General features: G+C 39.6%; 1 long non-coding RNA gene across 1 annotated transcript in view; it reads right to left on the bottom strand.

Moving 5' to 3' along the window:
• LOC130705543 (uncharacterized) overlaps positions 1-15,151 on the bottom strand; it is a 155,138-nt gene extending 139,987 nt beyond the window's left edge. The window contains exons 1-2 of the long non-coding RNA XR_009005828.1: positions 15,051-15,151; positions 8,764-8,840 (exon numbers count right to left, since the gene is read on the bottom strand). This is a non-coding gene — a long non-coding RNA (uncharacterized LOC130705543). The remainder of the gene's footprint in view (positions 1-8,763; positions 8,841-15,050) is intronic.
• Between the last annotated feature and the right edge of the window lie 3,128 nt (positions 15,152-18,279).

Here is an 18,279-nt window from a genome sequence, read left to right as displayed (position 1 = left end):
TTAACACATTTTGATCATGCTATATTTTCTTTTTAATGGATTTCTGCATTCAGTTACTAGTATCTTACTTATAATTTTGCATTTTATGGTTGAGAGTTAAGCTGGTCTATATTTTCTCTTTATCATACTGCCTTTGTAAGGTTTTGGTATCAAAGTTATGATAATCCCATTAAATGCATTGGGTAGTGTTTCTTTTTTTCTATACTCAGAAATAATTTGTGTAGGATTGAAAATTTTTCTTAAACATTCAGTAGATCTTTATGGGAAATATCAGCTATTTGTTCAATTACTTTAATGGTTGTATCACCATTCAAGTTTCTCATTTCTTTGAGTCAGTTTTAGTAATAAGTTTTCCAGAAATTTTTAAATTTCACCAAATATTTCAAATTCATTTTACAAAGTTGCTCATAGAATCCTTTTACTGTATTTTAATACCTATGGTCCTTGTAGTTATTTCCTATTTTTTGTCATTCATATTGTATATTTGTTCTTCCTCTCTTTTATCCATGATCAATCTTGACAGAAGTTTCTCTATTTTATTAGTTGCATTAGTTTCCTACAGCTGCTATAAAAAATTACCACAAACCTGGTAACTTAAAACAACAAAAACTTATTCTCTTACAGTTTTGGAAGCCAGTAGTATGAAATGAATCTCACAGGGTAAAATCAACATGTCAGCAAGGCTGCATTGCCTCTGGAGGCTCCAGAGGAAAATCTGTTTTCTCCTTGCCTCTTCTTGCTTCTAGAGACTGTTGGCATTCCTTGATGTATAAGTAGTCAGTGTTCTCCAGAGAAATATAAATATATACATATGTGTAATTATATGTATATTATTAAATTATATATGCAATTATATATATGTATTATTATAAGGAATTGGCTCATGCAATTATGGAGGCTAAGAAGTCCCAGGATCTGCAGTTGACAAACTAGAGACCCAGCTGGAAAGCAGATGGTGTAGTTCCAGTCTGAGTCATATAGTCTGAAGGTCTAATAACCAGGAGGGTCAGTAGTGCAAGTTCCAGTCTGAGCGTCGGCAGTCTTAAGACACAAGAGCTGATGTTTCGGTTCAAGTCCAAAGGCAGGAAAATACAATGTCCCAGCTCAACCAGTCAGGCAGGAAAAGTTCCTTCTTACTCAGCCTTTTTGTTCTATTCAGGTCTTCAATTAATTGGATAAGGTCCACCTACCTTAGGAAGCAAATCTGCTTTACTCAGTCTACTGATTCAAACATTAATCTCATCCAGAAACGACATCACAGACACATCCAGAATGTTTGACCAAATGTCTGGGCACTCCTTGGCCCAGTCATGTCGACACATAAACTTAATCATCACGCTTGGTTTGTGGCTACATCATGCCAATCTCTGCTGCTGTTGTCACACTGTCTTCTTCCTTTGACTTTCTTGTCTCCCTAAAGGACCCTGTGATTACTTTTAGGGCACAACCGGGTAATTTGGGATAATCTCCCAATCCCAAAATTTGTAACTTAATCATATCTGCAAAGTCTTTTTTCCCATATAAGGTAATATTTTCAGATTCCATGGATTAGGATGTGGATATATTGGGGGGTGGGGGTGGGCATTATTCAGCCTACCACATTAAAGAAGAGCCTTTTGAGTCTGTTGATACTTTCTATTTTTATTTTTGTTATTGTCTCCATTTGTGTGATATTGATTCTTTATTTGCTTTTTAACTTCTTTAGTAAGATGTTAAGTTCATTATATTCTGCATTTTTTCCATTTCTAACATTGGAATTGAAAGCTAAACAATTTTCCTCCAAATACTCTTTTAGGTGCATCCCACAAGTTCTGGTATATAGAACTTCCATTATTGTCTAATTCTAATTAATTCAAATTCCCTTTTTGATTTTTTCTTTGACTCCTGAGTAATTTGCAAGTGTGTTTCTTAATTTCCAAGCACATGAGGGTTTTCTAGTTTTCTTTTACTACTAAGGCTAATTGCACTGTGATCTAGAGCAGCAGTCCCCAACCTTTTTGGCACCAGGGACCAGTTTCGTGGAAGACAGCTTTTCCACAGACCTGGTGGTGGGGCGGGGTGGGGGATGGTTTCAGGATGATTCAAGCACATTACATTTATTGTGCACTTTATTTCTATTATTATTATGTTGTAATATACAATGAAATAATTATACAACTCACCATAATACTGACAGGAGGCGCAGCTCAGGTGGTAATGCAAGCAATGGGGAGCGGCTGTAAATACAGATGAAGCTTCGCTCGCTTGCCTGCCCCTCACCTTCTGCTGTGCGGGCTGGTTCCTAACAGGCCATGGACCGATACCGGTCCATGGCCTGGGGGTTGGGGACCCCTGATCTATAGGATATTAAGTCTTTAAAATTGGTTGAGACTTGCTTCATGGCCTGGTATGAGAGCAATTTTCCCATAACACCATATACGTTTTTTAAAGAACGAGTTTTTAACAATTGGTTCAGTGTTCTACACACACAAGCTTGCAACCTCTAATCCTGCTCATTACTCCTCAGCTCAGATTTTATTTTCTTCAAGAAGCCTTCCCTGACTACTGGGCTAAGTGTCCCCCTCTGTGCTCCCATTGCCCTCCATGTATAATTAAGCACAGATTTTTTTTTTCAGTATTGTAGTGTGTATCCCCTGTTTACCTCTCCTATAAATTTTTAATATCCTCAAGGACAAGAAGCAGAATTTATTCATCTTTGTTTTTCTTGTTCCCAGCACTATATCTGTCATAGAGGCTCTCAATGAATAATTATTGAATGAAACAACTGAATGAGGCTAGTTTCTCCAAAAAGCTTGCCTACCCAATGTTCCTCTTCCATGTAAATAATATTTGCTGCACTCTAGAAATAATGCCAATCTGCCACATTAAATTTAGTGGAAGTTAAGACAAATTTTCTACTCCATTGAGAAAATACCAAGGGAAAACCAGTATTTTATCTGCAGGTTTTATTTACCAAGGCAACACTGCTTATTTATCAAAGTCATATATGGGTCATTGAAGTGAGAACACATAGTCTTTGAATTTGGTTTTGACTCTTAACGAGTGCTCGTGCCTTAATTATGCTAGGATTATAGCGTTGTGTGAATACACAGATGATCTACCACAGAGCTTAACTATATAGCATCTGGGACATTAATAGGACATAATAATGTTCATATCTTTGAAATAGGGAGGAATCTAACTTGAAATAATTGTAGACTCAGAGGTGAGGAAAAAAATTGAGAAATCTTCTAGTTTAGCCCAATTCTTACATCTCTTCTCTAATATCCCAGGTAAGAATTGAAGTGTTTGTTTGAATATCTGCAGTGATAGAGGACTCAGGACCTCTAGCACTTTTAATGTCAATATAATTGCCTATTAGGGATGTGCTAGTCTGGTAGTGAATTAAGTCATTTAATTAGATAAAGAGAATACAATAATTCCTTTTTTGTAACTCAGCAACATGCCTCTTTCCTCTAGTCAAAGGCATCTTCCCTCTATGCATCATCTGTTTTTCTCAGTCTTGAATGTGATCACAAGTCAGGAGTGATCAAAACACCTAGTATAGAAGGCAATACCCAAACTAAGTAAACATTCTATGCAAAAACTTAAACTTGGATTATTCAATAGAAAACATAAATTTACTTCACAAAACCTGCAGCATTGAAGAATTTATCAACTTGAAGAATAGAAAGTATTAGATTATGGCATCTGTTAGTCTAATTTAATTCAACTACAGTTAAGCACTTTAAATTCCCAAATATATGGGAAAATTTTTGAAATACTCAGTGTTCCCAATCCAGAATGAGAGAATTCTAAAGTATAGAAGAAACTTTTGTGATTCAGCAAGGTTGACTAGTGTCTGAATGCTTCCAAATATAGGAGTTCCTAGAGGTAAGAATGTTCTGGAAGTGCAGTAAAGGATAATAACACATATTTTACTAGAAAATGCCTAATGTATATATCGCAGGGCCCATAAATATCTGTATTTTCTTACCAAAGAAATATGTAAGAAACAGATTGAATAGTTTAATAGAGATTAGAAAAGTTAAAGGTATAACTAGTTATCAAATTTAACTCAGCTTATGATAGCTTTATTGTAAACACGCAAAGTCCCTGTTCTCACCTTTCCCTGTATCCAGATCCTTTGCTATATAACTCTGCAGAGCCCTCACTCTGGCGGTAGGCTTGACCACATGACTTGCTTTAGACAAAGGGATAGTAACAAATGTGACATACACAGAGGCCTGAAGTGTGCTTGGGTGTAGAAATTGCCCTACCTCTTGCACCTCTGCCTTTCTCTTGAGAACATGCCTAGGCTAGCCTGCTGGAGGAATATAAGAGACATGTGGGGCTAAATCAGGTCCCTCCAGACAGCAGCCAAAGGACCCATAGATGCAACAGTCACTCTGAGACAGGCCATACCCATAGAGTGAACAATTTCACGTTAGATCAGAAGAACTGTCCAGACTAGATTGCTGACCCACAGATTCATGAACTAAATGAATACCTATTGTTTTCAGGCAATGGGCTTTGGGTCTGACCCAATAGCTGCTTATTTCCTTTGTCTTTCTACCCCATCACCACAAAACACTCCATGATTTGACAAGCTGGAAATTCAACTTTTGGGATGGACAAAACAGCATTCAAAAGGACCAAGGAATTTTCCCCAGAGCAAATGTTGGGAGTAGTGTGGTAAAATGGAGAGTAACTGAACCAAGATAGTACAGTAAGTCCCCTACATACAAACGTTCAAGTTGCAAACTTTCAAAGATGCGTACATGCTTTCACATGTCCAACCATGTACATTAGGTCATGTGTCTGGCATACATTGTCACATGCGTGCATCCACTCCAAGTGGTTGTGCTTTTGTGTACTTTACTGTATGGTACTGTATAGAGTACAGTAGTACAGTATCTTTATTTCAAGCCCAGGATGTCTGGAAGCAAGTGTAAAAGCAGTGGTAAATAGCCGATCGTGTTAGTTGGATATCTAGGCTAACTTTGTTGGACTTGCAAACAAACTGGACTTACAAACACCCTCTCGGAACGGAAGTCATTCGTATGTAGGGGACTTACTGTAAATCCAAAGGCTCTTCAATCATAAACACTCTCCCCACTGTTCCCACTTCCCCAACACACCTAGAAATAGGGTCTATGCTTTAACCACATCCCCAAGTTGACATGATCAATCACAATGACAGATATTTCCAATGGAATATGAAACACGGAGGTAGAGGGAACAGAGATGAGGACCACAACTATTAAAAAAGTGAAAAGCCGCACACTGAGCAGTTTATTCTGGTTGGAGCAGAATAAATGCACATGAGAGAAATAAGAATTTTAAATATCCACAATAAAATGCTCAAAGAGAAAATAAGGATATTGGAAATGCCAAGGAAAAATTAGCAATCATAGAAAAGAACTGATTAGAAATAAGTGGAATAAAAACAGAATTGTTGAAATAAAGAGCTGAACAGATAGGCTGAATAATAGAATACATCCCATCAAAAAATGAAATATTGAGCTGAAATATCAAGTCTAGGACTTTCACAGAAGGCATAAAGTGGAAAAGAACAATTTAAAGTTAAGCCATATAAAAGATAGAAAAATAATTGTCCATAACCACATAAATAAACGTTATAAAATCTGAGAAAAACTAATTAAAAGGGAGGAAATATGTAAATAAATGATTAAGAATATACCCAAATTAAAGAAATATGTAAGAATTAGATTAAATAGTTTAATAAAGATTAGAAAAGTCAAAGGTGTAACTAGTTATCAAATTTAAGTTACCCACATGAAAGAGAAAAACTTCCATGAGTAAAAGCAGATCACCTGAAAGGAAATGACAAGAATTACGCATACCTGAGATGAAAAGTAATGGAGTAATAATAACAAAGTGGTAAAGGAAAGGAATTGCAAATATAGAATATTATAACCAGCTCAATTATCACTTAAACAAGAGTTGAAATACAAATATTTTCAATAATGGCTGCAGCAGAAATTTTGCCACAGCCAGAGCCTTTGTGAAAGAAGTCTTAGAGTAAGTACTCCAGTAGTAAGAAACGAAAGCAGTAAGATATGAGAAGTAAATTACTTAATCAAATATGTCTTTGTAAAGATAAACAATAACCAATGACATATCCTCCCAAATTATTAAAGTGTATCCAGAGTGCATTTCTAAGTAATAACTATATGAGGATGTAGCAGGACCAAGGAGAAAGATCAGAGGAGGTAAGAGAGAGCTTTACTGCAAAGGAAGATAAAAATTGACAAACTTAAGAGGCTGCTTGGGGGAAAAAATAACTATAAGCCTCAATATGTTATGGATAACTAACAAAATTAAAGTAGAACATAAGACCTTCAAACTAACAAAAGAAGTTAGTAAAAGAGAAAGATAAAAGCAGTATATATGTATTATAAATAAAAAACATGAAATGAGATTTCAAAAGTAACTAAAATTTGTGATAAATTTAAGTAGCTTAAATGTACCAATCAAAAGACAAAGATTTCAACTGGATCATTTGACAGGGCAATGACAAGTTCACCACCATTTCCTCTTCTTGGATTGACAGAAAAGAAGGCATGTCCTAGTCTTCCTGACAGCTAATTTCTGAACATATGACTGAGTTCTGGACTGTGCTAATTGGCAAGAAGTTGTGTAAATCACTTTCAAGGTTGGCCCTTAAAAATATGATGCTCTAATTCTCCTTTCCCTGGTTGGATCAACTCAAGAGCCAATGTATTACAGCTCTGGTAGTAGCCTATACCCTTGAGTCCCCTTTTGGAGTAGAATGATGCAGGAGAGCCATGTTTCCCACATCAAACTATGACATGAATAAAAAATAATGAATTATTGTTGCATTCTTTTGGGGTTTAAGCACATATTAGTATGGCCTCACCCTGACTAATATTGAAAAAGAGCTCTGGTCATAAATTACTTCCAAGAAACTGCCTGAATAAGGCAGAATACTTCAGAACACTGGAAATCTGGAAGTGAAGATATTATTCAAGGACACCATCCCCTCCCTGGCACTGATAAGGATCTAGCCTCTATGGTGCTGCATTTAGTTCAAGAATCAAGAAAACTATATGTTTATATGTCTTCTCAAAAACTAAGGCAAAATGATTTTTAGTATAAGCTGTTCTGGAATTGCATTGCAAGCCAGAACTAAAAAGACAGAGGTGCAATAAAAATTTAGCATTTAATCAACTCTAGCAGGAAACAAACTTCATGGAAAGTGTCTCTTGCACCAGCGCACCACATAGAAACAAAACAATGAAACAGTCATGCAAAGATATGTTTCTGTTCTTGGTTGCTTTTACCACCTTCATTCCATTAAGTTCTTATACTTGCATTAAATAAGAAATGTATAAATTTCTAAATCACATACTTATAGCAGGTATGCATGTGTCCTTTACACATCAATTCATAATCACATATGCAACAACGAACACACGTAAAATGAAATAAAAATAAACGAGTGAAAACTAACACACCAGGCAAATATGGTTGAAAGAAATATAGTGTAGCAACATTAATTTCAGACTAAATAGAATTGAAAGCAAAAAATCATTATAAATAAAATTTTATCTTGTATGTAGGCTGATAAAAGGAACAAAAGATCCAAAAGATATGATAAAAATGAATATATTACCACATAAAAACTACATACATAATCTCTGACAGCAATTGATGAACTACAAAGAGAAATAGCTAAATCAGTAGTTGTAGTTGTAGATTTAAAACTCTGTGTTTCAGAAACAGACAGCTCAGGGAAACAAATTAAAAATTCATATACATGATAATTAATAACTGACCAAAATATACATCAGCGACTTTATAGCCAGTGAGCACAATTTTTCTTTTCCAAGCAGACATGAAACATTCATACAACTCAATCAAGTACTGAGTCACACACACAAAAAAAGCCTCAATAAATTGCAAAGAAGCAATATCTTAGAGTTTTCCAATTATTACTCAATAAAATAGGAATCAAAACCAAATATAAAGTCTTATAGAAACTCCAAATATCTTTAAATCCAAAAAACATACAACTATACAGCACTTGGGTTAAAGAGGAATTCATAAGTGAAAGTACTAAATTACAGCTGAGTGAGCACAAAAGCACTCCATGTCAAAATGTCTGGGAACAGTGAAGGAAGTACTGTGAGGGGCATAATATATCTTAGAAGTTATTTACCAGATGACAAGAAAGGTTATAAATAAGTGGGCTAAACATTCCCCAAAACACTAGGGGGAAAAAAGAGAATAAATCCAAAGAAGTAAGAAGAAGTTGTAAAGATGAAGACAGAAATCCATAAAGTAGAGAAAAAATATAGATAACATGTTTACAGCACATATGGCATATACGATATGCTAAGGGCTAAGTGCTTTACATATATTGACTCACTCACTCCTCACAACAACGCTTAGATAAAGGCAAAATTATTCATTCTCAATTTACAGATGAGTAAAGCAATGCAGAGAGAGATTGCATAACTTTCCCAAGATCACAAAGCTAGTAAGGACCAGAGAATGATTAATATTCCGTGCTTTTATCAACTGTGCTCTACTAACCCAAAGGCTGATTTTTCTTTTATAAAGACTTCCAAAGTAGATAAACTTCCAGAAAGACTGATCAAGGAGAGACACACAGAGAGAGAGAGAAAGAGAGAGAGGGACGAAGAGAAAGCATTGTTGATTTAGTCTGGGTAATTAAGGATAGTTGACAACAAAACCCCAAATCTCACTGGTATAGCATAATAAATGTTTTTTTACCTGCTTATATCGCAATCGTTGGTCAGTCAAATCCACAGGGCAATTCTCCTCAAGCAGCAATCAGGGATCCATGGAAGCTGTGGCAGAAGAAGAAAGAGAAGGATGAGGAACACTGGCTCTTCACTTCCTTGATCTGGAAGTCACACTCTGCTCATCTTTCTTGGGTTTGCACCAACCAACAGTCACATGTCCTCACCCAAAATGAAGATGAGGGAATGTAGGAAAACACATGCACTGTTTCGGTGATCACTAACAACCTCTGCAATTGATGGAAGAGGTCATCAAGCGGATGTGACCACCACTTGACCCCTTGGGCTGGACCCAGCAATAGGAGGCCCCTCACCCCCTCCCCTGTCCTTTGAATGTACACTCTGTCCACCGTTCCCACAGTGGGAGCCATTTTCAAGGACACAACTTTGAGACAGTGGGGTGCTGTTGAGACCCTCTGGGTGGTATATGTGACTGAACCCTGTTAAGTCCTTTGTATAAACTTTTAAGATTCTGGCGGGCAGGTGTGTAGATCTACTCATTTTTCAGCCACCCAAGATAAGTCTTGTATGTAAGTTCCCTTGCTTATTAAAACTGCCATCTACCCATCTGAAGTGGTCTGCCTCTGTTTTTAGTCTCTCCCTGCCCTCCATGTATAGGGACTATTTTGTGAACCAACAGCAATAGATACAAAAAAGGTTAAAAGACTATAAAAGGATAAAAAACTACGAACAGATTTTTAAATATGTATTATTATTTTTTATTATTTTTAAAGAAATATTTAGAAAACTACTCAACAGTAAATTTGACAGTCTAGCTGTAACAGAAAAATTCCTGGGAAAAGATTAAATGCTGAAATTGGAACAAGAATAAATTATGTATCGTCAACAGCCAAACATTAACAAAAATGGAAATTCTTATCAAAATCTCTCTCTATCCTTGCCCTCCTTCCCAACAAAAAAATAAAGTCCCTGTACCAGCTAGAATCTTATTGTTTCTCAGCCCCATATCCTCCCTTAGTTGTCCTGCTTTGTGATACTGGAGTTGGACCCTATAAACATTTCTTCTTTGCCAGCTGATGTAACATTAGGTTTTGTCAGTCCAGTGTTATGGAGGAACACTGCAGGAGAAGGAGACTTCTCTGCCTGGTTTCCATGTGCTTATTACTCCCTTCTGGCTCCTGTAGCATTCAGTGCCCACCAGCAAATTTCAGTGGCACCCCCATGGTGGCATTCTAGTGAGTTCCATCAGCCCCCCAGGCAGCTTCCCTGGGAGTTCAGTGTAAACTCCACAAGGGGTTTGTACTTGGCAAGTTCTGTGGGCTCTCCATCTGACTTTCCAGGGAATCTCACAGGTGATCCAGCAGGAAGCTTCTGGTGAGTTCTGCTAGCACCACAGCCAGCCCCTAGCAAATTCAGGAACAACCCTGTATACAGTGTCCCACTCCCTTTTCTAGACAGTCTCCTAGGCACCCCAGTAGATGGTTTCCTGTTGAGTTTCAGCAGAACTCAAGGGCCAGCTTCCCATCTAGTTCCATCATCAGGACCCCAGAAGGCAGGTTCCTGCAACTTTTGATGCCCCAGTAGGCAGTTTCCTCATTATCAGCCTGGTCCTATGGCACATAAGTAACTTTTCCACAACCCAGAGAACTATAGTCACGCCCTCTCCAACAAAGTCTAAATCTCAGCCTTTGGTGGGGAGGAGGGATCCCTTTTCCAAATTTGTTCCCCCTGGACTTCTGCCTCAGCCATAAAAGGAGTGAATTGTCTATATACATGCTATTCTGTGTTCCTTAGAGTTCCACATTACTATTTAATAACTCCTGTTACTCCTTTTTCTCTTCAAATTACTCTATGATTTCTGTCCTCTGACTGGATACTGACTGATACAGTCCAAGACCTAGACAGTCTTAAAGGGACATTTCACCAAATTTCAAGGCACAGATAATATATTTTATACAAGTTATCCAGAACAAAGAAAAAAAAAGAAAAATAATTTTATGATTCTAGTGCAGCCCAGCTTCTCAAACTAGGTTAGGACAATACACGAAAACATAATTCCATGTATTTCAATAGATAAATAGAAAAACAGTCTGTGGTACATCCAGGCAGTGGAATAGTTTTCAGCAATCAAAAAAAAATGAGGGCTTCCCTGGTGGCGCAGTGGTTGAGAATCTGCCTGCTAATGCAGGGGACACGGGTTCGAGCCCTGGTCTGGGAAGATCCCACATGCCGTGGAGCAAGTAGGCCCGTGAGCCACAACTACTGAGCCTGCGCGTCTGGAGCCTGTGCTCCGCAACAAGAGAGGCCGCAACAGTGAGAGGCCCGCGCACCACGATGAAGAGTGGCCCCCGCTCACCGCAACTAGAGAAAGCCCTCGCACAGAAACGAAGACCCAACACAGGCAAAAATAAATAAATAAATAAATAAATAAATAAAAATAATTTAAAAAAAAAAAAAAGAAGAAGAAGAAAAGGAATTTAAAAAAAAAAAAGAGAGATATCAAGCCATGAAAAGACATGTGGGAACCTTAAATGTTTATTGTTAAGTGAAAGAAGTCAATCCCAAAAGGCTACAAACTGTATGATTCCATTCCAACTATATCACATTTTGGAAAAGAAAAAACCATGCAGACAGTAAAAGACCAATGGTTGTCAAGGCTTGAGGCAGGGGAAAGGACAAATGGAAGGAACACTGAGGTTTTTTTAGGTCATGAAACTATTCTGTATGATACTGTAATGGTGGATACAAGACACTATACATTTGTCAATACCTATAGGACCTACAACACCAAGAGTAAACCCTGAAGTAAACTATAGACTCTAGCTAATAATAACGTATCAATAATTGCTCATCAATTGTAATAAATGTAAGGTGCTAACAATAGAGCAAACTCGGGGAGGGGTGTGAGACAGTGCGTAGGAACTCTTTAATATCTGCTCAATTTTTCTGAAACTTAAAACTTCTCAAAAAAGTTTGTTAAAGAAACCCCACAGCAGCTCATGCAGCTCAATATCAAAAAAACAAATAACCCAATCCAAAAACGGGCAGAAGACCTAAACAGACATTTCTCCAAAGAAGATATACAGATTGCCAATAAACACACATCATTAATAATTAGAGAAATGCAAATCAGAACTACAATGAGATATCAACTCACACCAGTCAGAATGGCCATCATCAAAAAATCTACAAACAATAAATATTGGAGAGGGTGTGGAGAAAAGGGAATCATCTTGCACTGTTGGTGGGAATGTAAATTGATACAGCCACTATGGAGAACAGTATGGAGGCTCTTTTTTTTTTTTTTTTTTCTTTTTTTTTTTAAAGGAATTCCTTTATTTTTATTATTTATTTATTTATTTATTTATTTTTGGCTGTGTTGGGTCTTCGTTTCTGTGCGAGGGCCCTCTCCAGCTGCGGCATGCGGGGGCCACTCTTCATCGCGGTGCGCGGGCCTCTCACTATCGCGGCCTCTCCTGTTGCGGAGCACAGGCTCCAGACGCGCAGGCTCAGTAGCTGTGGCCCACGGGCCTACTTGCTCCGCGGCATGTGGGATCTTCCCAGACCAGGGCTCGAACCCGTGTCCCCTGCATTGGCAGGCAGACTCCCAACCACTGCGCCACCAGGAAAGCCCTGGAGGCTCTTTAAAAAACTAAAAATAGAACTACCATACGACCCAGCAATCCCACTCCTGGGCATATACTCTGAGAAAACCATAATTCAAAAAGAGTCATGTACCATAATGTTCATTGCAGCTCTATTTACAATAGCCAGGACATAGAAGCAACCTAAGTGTCCATCAACAGATGAATGGATAAAGAAGATGTGGCACATATATACAATGGAATATTACTCAGCCATAAAAAGAAATGAAATTGAGTTATTTGTAGTGAGGTGGATGGACCTAGAGTCTGTCATACAGAGTGAAGTAAGTCAGAAAGAGAAAAACAAATACCGTATGCTAACACATATATATGGAATCTAAAAAAAAAAAAAAAAATGGTCATGAAGAACCTAGGGGCAGGATGGGAATAAAGACCCAGACCTACTAGAGAATGGACTTGAGGACACGGGGAGGGGGAAGGGTAAGCTGGGACAAAGTGAGAGAGTGGCATGGACATATATACACTACCAAATGTAAAACCAATAGCTAGTGGGAAGTAGCCACAAAGCACAGGGAGATTAGCTCGGTGCTTTGTGACCACCTAGAGGGGTGGGATAGGGAGGGTGGGAGGGAGGGAGATGCAAGAGGGAAGAGATATAGGGATATATGTATATGTATAGCTGATTCACTTTGTTATAAAGCAAAAACTAACACACCATTGTAAAGCAATTATATTCCAATAAAGATGTTAAAATAAATAAATAAATAAATAAAAGAAACCCCACAATTTCATACCTGTCTCACTTATGAATATAATTGCTAAAATATTAAAATAAATACTGGATAAACAAACCTAGTATTATTTAAATAACCATACGATGATGAAATAAGGTTTACAACACGAATAAAGTAATGAATCCGCATAAAAATGTTAATATAATTTAACATATTAATGGCCATAAGGAAAAAAATTACCTGGTCCTATTAGTAGGTTCAGAAACATATAGATGGGGCTTCCCTGGTGGTGCAGTGGTTGAGAGTCTGCCTGCCAATGCAGGGGACATGGGTTCGAGCCCTGGTCTGGGAAGATCCCACATGCCGCGGAGCAACTGGGCCCGTGAGCCATAATTACTGAGCCTGCACGTCTGGAGCCTGTGTTCCGCAACAAGAGAGGCCGCGATAGTGAGAGGCCCGCGCACTGCGATGAAGAGTGGCCCCCGCTTGCCACAAGTAGAGAAAGCCCTCGCACAGAAACGAAGACCCAACACAGTCATAAATAAATAAATTTAAAAAAAAAAAAGAAACATATAGATGAAATTCAATACCAATTTATGACACAAAGTATCACAAACCAGATTAGAAACTCTCTTAACATCATAAAGGCTATATCTTTAAAGTCGATATTAAATTCTTAATGGAGAACATAAAACAAATTGGGGAAATGTAAAAATGTCTTTATATAGAGAGGATATAATAATTTCCATTGCACATCCAGCAGAATCAACAAACTATTATAAAGGAGTTCATCAAGCTTTCTGAACATAGAAAAATCAATAGCATTTTTTAATTTCTGCAATAAGCAATTCAAACAGATAGTAGAAAATAAGATACCATTTTAAAAACTATAAGTATATAGAAATTAACCTAATAAAATGCACATCTTAACAGGGAAAACTTTAACACCCTATTAAAAGTCATAAAATAGACCTGAAAAAATGGAGAAATTACGACATCCATGGCAAGTTTGACTTAACATTGTAAAGATGTCAATTATCTCCAAAACTTTTTCTTAAAATTTCACCAGCACTGACTGCTGGATCCTTCTCCAAAATTCACCCTGGATAAACTATGAAAGAGGGAGAGAAGCACGGATCTGAGAATCTTACAACTATAACCACAAAACAAACAAAAAAATTGTGAGAAACGCATTTGAAGACAAAAGAAGACTCATGAATTAAAACGGATGGAGAGGAGCTTCAAGATGGTGGAAGAGTAAGACACGGAGATCACCTTCCTCCCCACAAATACATCAGAAATACATCTACATGTGGAACAACTCCTACAGAACACCCACTGAATGCTGGCAGAAGGCCTCAGACCTCCCAAAAGGCAAGAAACTCCCCACGTACCTGGGTAGGGTAAAAGAAAAAAGAAAAAACAGAGACAAAGAATAGGGATGGGGGGCTTCCCTGGTGGCGCAGTGGTTGGGAATCTGCCTGCCGATGCAGGGGATACGGGTTCGAGCCCTGGTCTGGGAAGATCCTACGTGCCGCGGAGCGGCTGGGCCCGTGAGCCACAGCTGCTGAGCCTGCGCGTCTGGAGCCTGTGCCCCGCGACGGGAGAGGCCGCGACAGTGAGAGGCCCGCGCACCGCGATGAAGAGTGGCCCCCACTCTCCGCAACTGGAGAAAGCCCTTGCACAGAAACGAAGACCCAACACAGCCAAGAATAAATAAATAAATAAATAAATTTATAAAAAAAAAAAAAAAAAAAGAATAGGGATGGGACCTGCACCAGTGGGAGGGAGCTGTGAAGGAGGAAAGGTTTCCACACACTAGGAGCCCCTTCGTGGGCAGAGACTGCGGGTGGCGGAGGGGGAAGCTTCGGAGCCGCGGAGGAGAGCGCAGCCACAGGGGTGCGGAGGGCAAAGCGGAGAGATTCCCGCACAGAGGCTCGTTGCCGAGCAGCACTCACCAGCCCGAGAGGCTTGTCTGCTCAGCCGCTGGGGCGGGCGGGGGCTGGGAGCTGAGGTTCGGGCTTCGGTCGGATCACAGGGAGAGGACTGGGGTTGGCGGCGTGAACACAGCCTGAAGGGGCTAGTGCGCCACTGCTAGCCACGAGGGAGTCCGGGAAAAGGTCTGGAGCTGCCAAAGAGACAAGAGACTTTTTCTTGCCTCTTTGTTTCCTGGTGCGCAAGGAGAGGGGATTAAGAGTGCTGCTTAAAGGAGCTCCAGACATGGGCGCGAGCCGCGGCTATCAGCACGGACCCCAGAGACGGGCATGAGATGCTAAGGCTGCTGCTGCCACCACCAAGAAGCCTGTGTGCGAGCACAGGTCACTCTCCACACCGCCCCTCCCGGGAGCCTGTGCAGCCCACCACAGCCAGGGTCCCGTGATCCAGGGACAACTTCCCCGCGAGAACTCACAGCACGCCTCAGGCTGGTGCAGCGTCATGATGGCGTCTGCTGCTGCAGGCTCGCCCCGCCTCCGTGCCCTTCCCTCCCCCCCGCCTGAGTGAGCCAGAGCCCCTGAATCAGCTGCTCCTTTAACCCCGTCCTGTCTGAGCAAAGAACAGATGCCCTCAGGCGACCTAAACGCAGAGGCAGGTCCAAATCCAAAGCTGAATCCCGGGAGATGTGCGAACAAAGAAGAGAAAGGGAAATTTCTCCCAGCAGCCTCAGGAGCAGCGGATTAAAGCTCCACAATCAACCTGATGTGCCTGCATCTGTGGAATACTTGAATCGACAATGAATCATCCCAAATTGAGGAGGTGGACTTTGGGAGCAATGACATATATATTTTTTTCCCTTTTTCTCTTTTCGTGAGTGGGTATGTGTATGCTTTGTGTGATTTTGTCTGTATAGCTTTGCTTTTACCATTTGTCCTAGGGTTCTGTCTGTCCGTTTTGCCTTGGTATTTTTTTTAATTACTTAAAAAATTTTTTTCTTAATAATTATTTTTTATTTTAATAACTTTATTTTATTTTATTTTATCTTCTTTCTTTCTTTCTTTTTTTTCTCCCTTTTATTCTGAGCCATGTGGAGGACAGGCTCTTGGTGCTCCAGCCAGGCGTCAGGACCATGCCACTGACGTGGGAGAGCCAAGTTCAGGACACTGGTCCACAAGAGACCTCCCAGCTCCACGTAATATCAAACGGTGAAAATCTCACAGAGATATCCATCTCAATGCCAAGACCCAGCTCCACTCAACAACCAGCAAGCTAGAGTACAGGACACCCTACGCCAAACAACTAGCAAGACAGGAACACAACCCCATCCATTAGCACAGAGGCTGCCTAAAATCATAATAAGGCCACAGACACCCCAAAACACACACCAGATGTGGACCTGCCCACGAGAAAGACAAGATCCAGCCTCATCCACTAGAACACAGGTAGTAGTCCCCTCCACCAGGAAGCCTACACAACCCACTGAACCAACCTTAGCCACTACGGACAGACACCAAAAACAATGGGAACTACAAACCTGCAGCCTGTGAAAAGGAGACCCCAAACACAGTAAGTTAAGCAAAATGAGAAGACAGAGAAACACACAGCAGATGAAGGAGCAAGGCAAAAACCCAGCAGACCTAACAAATGAAGAGGAAATAGGCAGTCTACCGGAAAAGGAATTCAGAATAATGATAGTAAAGATGATCCAAAATCTTGGAAATACAATGGAGAAAATATAAGAAACGTTTAACAAAGACCTAGAAGAACTAAAGAGCAAACAAACAGCGATGAACAGAACAATAAATGAAATTAAAAATTCTCTAGAAGGGATCAATAGCAGAATAACTGAGGCACAAGAACGGATAAGTGACCTGTAAGATAAAATAGTGGAAATAACTACTGCAGAGAAGAATAAAGAAAATAGAATGAAAAGAATTGAGGACAGTCTCAGAGACCTCTGGGACAACATTAAACGCACCAACATTCGATTTATAGGGGTCCCAGAAGAAGAAGAGATAAAGAAAGGGACTGAGAAAATATTTGAAGAGATTGTAGTTGAAAACTTCCCTAATATGGGAAAGGAAATAGTTAATCAAGTCCAGGAAGCACAGAGAGTCCCATACAGGATAAATCCAAGGAGAAACATGCCAAGACACATATTAATCAAACTATCAAAAATTAAATACAAAGAACAAATATTAAAAGCAGCAAGGGAAAAACAACAAGTAACACATAAGGGAATCCCCATAAGGTTAACAGCTGATCTTTCAGCAGAAACTCTGCAAGCCAGAAGGGAGTGGCAGGACATATTTAAAGTGATGAAAGAGAAGAACCTACAACCAAGACCACTCTACACAGCAAGGATCTCATTCAGATTTGACAGAGAAATTAAAAACTTTACAGACAAGCAAAAGCTAAGAGAATTCAGCACCACCAAACCAGCTCTTCAACAAATGCTAAAGGAACTTCTCTAGGCAGGAAACACAAGAGAAGGAAAAGACAATAATAAACCCAAAACAATTAAGAAAATGGTAATAGGAACATACATATCTATAATTACCTTAAATGTAAATGGATTAAATGCTCCAACCAAAAGACACAGACTGGCTGAATGTATACAAAAACAAGACCCATATATATGCTGTCTACAAGAGACCAACTTCAGACCTAGGGACATATACAGACTGAAAGTGAGGGGATGGAAAAAGATATTCCATGCAAATGGAAATCAAAAGAAAGCTGGAGTAGCAATTCTCATATCAGACAAAATAGACTTTAAAAGAAAGACTATTGGGCTTCCCTGGTGGCGCAGTGGTTGAGAATCTGCCTGCTAATGCAGGGGACACGGGTTCGAGCCCTGGTCTGGGAAGATCCCACATGCCACGGAGCAGCTGGGCCCGTGAGCCACAATTGCTGAGCCTGCGCGTCTGGAGCCTGTGCCCCGCGACGGGAGGGGCCGCGATAGAGAAAGGCCCGCGCACCGCGATGAAGAGCGGTCCCCGCACCGCGATGAAGAGTGGCCCCCGCTTGCCGCAACTGGAGAAAGCCCTCGCACGAACCGAAGACCCAACACAGCCAAAAATAAATAAATAAATAAATAAATAAATAAATAAGAAAATCCTTTAAAAAAAAAAAAAAAAGAAAGACTATTACAAGAGACAAAGAAGGACACTACATAATGATCAAGGGATCAATCCAAGAAGAAGATGTAATAATTGTAAATATTTATGCACCCAACATAGGAGCACGTCA

This window comes from Balaenoptera acutorostrata, chromosome 17 (assembly GCF_949987535.1).
Source record: "Balaenoptera acutorostrata chromosome 17, mBalAcu1.1, whole genome shotgun sequence".
Taxonomy (NCBI): Eukaryota; Metazoa; Chordata; class Mammalia; order Artiodactyla; family Balaenopteridae; genus Balaenoptera; species Balaenoptera acutorostrata.
This window is presented reverse-complemented; position numbering and strand designations above follow the sequence as displayed.